Source organism: Dermacentor albipictus, chromosome 1, assembly GCF_038994185.2.
Source record: "Dermacentor albipictus isolate Rhodes 1998 colony chromosome 1, USDA_Dalb.pri_finalv2, whole genome shotgun sequence".
Lineage (NCBI taxonomy): Eukaryota > Metazoa > Arthropoda > Arachnida > Ixodida > Ixodidae > Dermacentor > Dermacentor albipictus.
Window position 1 is genome coordinate 383,211,280 of NC_091821.1, and position 6,000 is coordinate 383,217,279.

Genomic DNA, 6,000 nt, shown 5'->3' on the forward strand with positions numbered 1-6,000 from the left:
TTGGGAGAATGCGGAGCAAGCATACAATTGGTTAATTGCTCAATTATTCGCAGTCTATCCGAATATTCACCGTTTCCACCGTTATTCGGCCGTCCTCGGATATTCGTGAATTTCCGAACATGCATTTCTCGAATCGAATACGCTTCGAATATGGAAAATATTCGATTCGTATTCGAAATTCCGAATATTCGCACACCCCTAGTTCCTTTCCTTCGAGCGCTTCCTAACATTACGTGAGGCCTCCTTACAGCGAAGGACCGATGGAGGAAGCAAGCGTACTCTGAAAGCTCCCTTCACCCGTCCTCACCTAAGGAGCGGTTGCCGCGTGCCTGGGTTCGAGATTATCTCTTCAAATCTTTCCGCGAACACCATTATTCTATTAAAAAATGTTGTATCGTCGCACAATCTTTAAATTGAATAGCGAATATAGAGAAGCGTGGACGCTTTCTTATAGTTTCGTTTACTAAAGTTTAAAAAAAGTTGCGCATTACAGTGCAAAACTTGATGTGCTCCAGCAACGGTGGCACGCCGGCGTCTTGCAACGCCTAGCAACGCCTAGCAATGCTTGCATGCCGCACGCGTGTCTGAAACGAACATGCCTGGCAAGACGTACCGTGCTCGCGCTTCTCCGCAGGTGGGCGACAGTGCGCATGCGCAAGCGAATGCCACGTGGTTAAGCAGTCAGGTGAAGCGCTCGTTCAGGGCCAGGAGCGGCGTAAGGACGCATGAAGGTAGCTTTGGAGCTACCTTATGCTGAGGAAGCACCAAGGAAGCCTTCACCGAGGGCCCCTCAGTAAGGAAGCTTTCAGAGTGACATAAGGTAGCCTCACCCCAATGAAGGCTTCCTTAGTGAGGTAAGGAAGATTTCATTGTTTGGCTTCTTATGCTGAGGAAGTACCAAGGAAGCACCAAGGAAGCCTTCACCGAGGGCGCCTCAGTAAGGAACCTTTCAGAGTGACATAAGGTAGCCTCACTGCAATGAAGGCTTCCTTACTGAGGTAAGGAAGATTTCATTGTCTGGCCCTTAGGGTGTGCTTATAGTTGCGAAAAGTTCTTGGTGTAGGCAGGCCCCTTATGTTCATCTCGGCGCCAATTTATCTTAAAGTAAATGTGCTTGCAAAGTAATTTCGTGCCACTGGTAAAAACCAAACATATTTCAGCATAAACATGAAAGTTTAGGTCAAACAAACATGTAAACACCACGACATTGACAGAGACTTTACAAGGAATCCCATTTTCCCTAGTCTACGGAAAGGCATACAAAGTGTTTTATTAACTAAGAAAACCGTTTAGTCTCTCAGTGACTCCTTATGGAACGCCTAAAACGTATACGAAATCGCCAGTCGTGATTGTTTCAATTGTTGAAAGAAGTGCCAGGTGCAGAAGTGTGTCTTCGAGCGAGACTCAAATCAGGTATCGGTTTTGGCGCTGACCATGGTATGGAAGCTAACAAGCTTTTGCTTTCCTTGCATTTCATTTCATCGCTTGTCGCTCGTCGCTCTTTGGTCACTCTTATTTCACAGTCTATTTGTTGTCTCATCAGAAGCCGCTGCTGCCTACTAGTGCTGACACGTTTTATATTTAGATCATCCGGCGAAGTCCTGTAACGCTCGTATATTTAAACTGAACCGCTGTCTTATCTTTGAATCAGTGAGGAGTCTCTAAAAAGGACGTCTGCAACAATTATCTTTAAACGATGTGCTCTTTATCCCCGCACATACTTCTGCTTCTATTTCCGTATATATTATCTATACCGGGTGTTTCAGCGAACAATATCAAAATTATTTAAGGGTTGCCTGTGGCAGATATCACAATTCTAATTGAAGAGCTAGCCTACTCAAAGCGGCAAACACTACTTGCATAAAAAAATGAAATGAAAAATCGACTAATTAACTGTAATTCACTAGTTAAATTCTTAGCTCGTTATCTTCTGACCCATCTTGCAATTTACAAATTCTAGCAGTGGACTTCGCAAGGTGCATCCACTTGGAACGAATTCTCAGGACGAGACCACTATCGGGATATAAATTGCCAAACTTTGCGGAGAAATGCATTGGCGTTCCAATTACTTGTGTGCTTAAGTGCATGGAACGACGTTTTATTAACGAATTAACTGGAACGCCAACGCATTTCTCCGCAAAGTTTGGGAATTTATATCTCAAAACTGGTGTCATCTTGAAAATTCCTTCCAAGTCTTGCGACCTCCACAGCTCGAATTTATAAATCGCACTATTGGCTTGCAGGCCCCTCAGCCTTCGCTCAGGGGGTCCGCGAGCCGCGACCAGCACGACAAAGGACCAAAGGCGCAAGGAACAAAAACCGCTTTAATTTACGATAGAATGTAACACTCAATATTACCGCAGTCTCGCGGCCAATAGCAGAAAACAACAAGGCAAGGAAGCAGGCAGCAAAGAAGCAAAGCAGCAAAAAGCAGCAAAAGCAAAGAGGCAAGCAGCAAAACAGCGAGGCAACAAAATATACAAGCGAAAGGGAGCGACGAAAGAACGGCCGCTACCAACCATCAACCAACGCAATCTTTCGGGCGATAACCGAATGCATAAAGCGCAGAAAGCAAGCAAGCACCGAACCAGGCGCGCAGACAGTCCCAAAAGCGAACAACAAGAACAACAACACTCTTTCATGCAGACACAATGTAAAGACGCTTTTCCCCCTGCTCTGCAGCACGCTCGGTAAAAGAAACCTAAACGGGCAACGCCCCACCAGCGCCTCCCCAAGCCCGCGCCCCGCCAAAAAGCCCCGAGAGCCGTCTCCGCTGCCTTCTTATCGGGCAGCCGCCTTCCCGGCAGTCCCCGCGCGAGTTCTTACGCTACCGCGATCGATGCGCATGCTCCATGCGACGAGTGCCGTTGTGGCGCGCGATTCAAAGGCTTCCCCCGTGCGCGCTGCAGAGAGGGCCAAGGGCCCGACAGGCTATAATATAATTAGTTTAAAACTTAATTAGTTAATTTTTATTAATTAGTCGATTTTGCATCTTAATTTTTTGTGCAAGTATTGTCCGCGGTTACGAGTAGACCAGCTCATGAACTAGAATTGTTATATCTGCCACAGGCAACTCTTAAAGATTTTTGAGAGTGTTCGTTGAAACACCCTGTATATGGGGAAGGACCTCCAACAGCCTTGATCAAGGAAGCCAACACAGCCTTTCAGCGCTACAGGATTTTGCGGGGACACCTAAAACACCTATAGTTGCTCTGAAAGCGTTCGAAGAGGCCTTTCTGAGCTCACCTAAGTCAACTGGAAAGGAGATCGTTTTGTCGGCTTTCCTGCTGACAAATGTGCTATGTACAGTTGTCAGCAGCATTTGCCTCACTAATTCTTTGCACAAGCATTCTCCTGCGTGCACAACTTTTCACTTTAGGCAAAGTAGCGCTGAGAGTGCATTGAAAAGCAAAAAGCAGTATTATTTTCTTTCTGCTTTAGCTTAGCCTACTAAAAGCATGTTGCTCAGGTTCTCAAGGACTCGAAGTAGCTGCAGCTTAAGTGCTCTCCACTGATAGACAAGGTGCCATTTCCATCCACCTTTATGTAATCGATAGCAGTGACAGGTAATGACATTCTATCAGCATGTCTCGCTAAGGGAATAGGTAACACGAGGGGCCTTCTGGCCTGATGTGAAGAGAAAACCGGTTAGAAGGTCAAGTATACGTTCTCAGACTTATCGAAAAATGCCTCATAATTAATGCGCCCACTTGCAATTCTACTGATTGATGCATTGACTTACTCTTGTCGACTGGCACGAACTCTTAGCATTACTGAGACATTGCTCTAGCGGATCGTTTGTTTTACACGCACTCAGCACGATGTGCATACCATGGTCTTGCAGTATCTCCTAGAAGATGTACGTCACATTGTAGTTTTCACCACGGCTGCCTCTGATGAAAAACAAAAACAAAAAGCTAATTTACAAGACACTGCTCGAACAAGACGCCAGTCTATTGTGATCAAGTTAACGCGCCCGTGGGCAAGAAATTCAATGAAGCAAGGAATTGCCGACTTCGAAGTTTCCATCGCCCAGGTGCGCATGACGTGCTCTAACCGCACCTTTCGCAAGCTGATCTTATTAGCAGCCAGCAGTGATGCGCGTCAGCGCATGATGCGCAGTCGAGAATATTGCGAGCCCCACACGCCTAGAGGCATTTCTTCCGCATCCTTGCCGGAAAATAAAGACTCGCATGAAATAAACCGTGCGTTGGTGCCTGGATTCGGTACTCCCGAGTGCTCGACACCGGTACGAGCACCTGGCGAGCGCAAACACCGGCGCTCACGAAAGGCTTGCGAGTTCACGAGCTTGTTGTACAAACGCAGGTCGAAAGAAAAGGAAGAACGTAAATAAAACGCCGTCAGCTCAAGAGGTGGCCTGAGACTCCCGTTGGAAGCAAACTTCGAGGCCTTGACAGGAAGGTGACATGCAGCGGATGCTGCGGTTGTCGCCGCATGGGAAGCTCTGCATCGACGAAGGATCGATAGTGACTGTGGAAGCTAGTGCGCCACCAGCCGAATCGACCCAGTGAATGCGAGCACTGGGCTGTCAGAATGCTGACGGCTGTATCGTCAATGCTCTTCCTTTATTTTTTGTCTTACGACGCTTACGTAACAGAAGACGTATGTTTGTCTGTAACGGCTGAAATAAGACGAAATTTCACTATTACATTCAAAATGCTAGAGAATTAAACATCGCACAAGCTTTATTACAAGAAAAGAATCATTTAAGGAACCGAAGTGAGTCCGTTAGAGTCTTGTTTCAGTATATGTGGAAAAAGTATTGCGGTAAACGAGGTGCTTCCCACTATAACCACTATAACGCCAGGAAAGAGGACTACTCTTAAAGTAAATTGTCACGTGGTAGTGACGGTGAAGAAAGCAGAAAACTGTGAATGGTGAAACTAGAGTTTTATTGGGCGAACCAGTGCCCTCAAAGATAGGCTACACTCAAAGCACACCGATAGCGGCGAACACAGTCGGCGATCGACGGAAATCTGATCAGCGGGTCAAGCGCGTCGGGTTTTATACATCAGTCATCGAAGGTTCCCGAATAATCGCTGGGACCCACGCGTCTTCCAGAAAGTTCTACATGATTCGCGTCGCGTAATAAAATCAGAGAACATTAGGTTCGGTGATAACAGACCGCGGATAGAACCATCGATAGCTTTCGAGAAGCTTCTCATACATGCAGGCGCGTCCTGCGCTGTGCGATAACATTTGTTAGGCGTTGAAGCGTGGTCACCCGATAAAGATAAACAAGTACACTTGTAAATACCCCCCTATTAAAAAGCATCGTCCCGGTGCTCCAAAGAGCGACACACAAAAGGACACTTATTAAACAAAAGTATCAAAACAACGAAAAGAAACGAAGTCCAAAGAAGCACAGCCCAAAAACGAATGTGCAAATGACAGCTACGCAAAGTCCTCAAGTTCATTAGAGCTGGTAGAACGGCTTAAGTCGCACAACGTGGACTATTTCAGGTCGTGAGCGGCGCCGTTGTGACAGCGAAATTCAGTCTGGTACGACCTCATAGTCGAGGGCGCAAATGCGTCGGATGATTTTGTAGGGTCCGAAATAGCGGCGTAAAAGCTTCTCGCTAAGTCCTCGTCGGCGTATTGGGGTCCAAACCCAAACGCGGTCGCCGGGCTGGTACTCAACGTAGCGTCGTCGAAGGTTGTAGTGTCGGCTGTCGGTCCTCTGTCGGTTCCTGATCCACAGGCGGGCGAGCTGTCGGGCGTCTTCGGCGGGCTGGAGATAGGTGGCGACATCAGGATTCTCTTCGTCGGTGACGTACGGCAGCATGGCGTCGAGAGTCATCGTCGGGTTCCTTCCTTAAACCAGCTTTAACGGCATGATCTGTGTTGTTTATTGAACCGCCGTGTTGTAAGCGAAGGTTACGTACGGGAGGACGGCATCCCAGGTCTTGTGTTCTACGTCGACGTACGTTGCTAGCATGTCGGCGAGGGTCTCATTCAGGTGGTCCGTAAGGCCGTTCG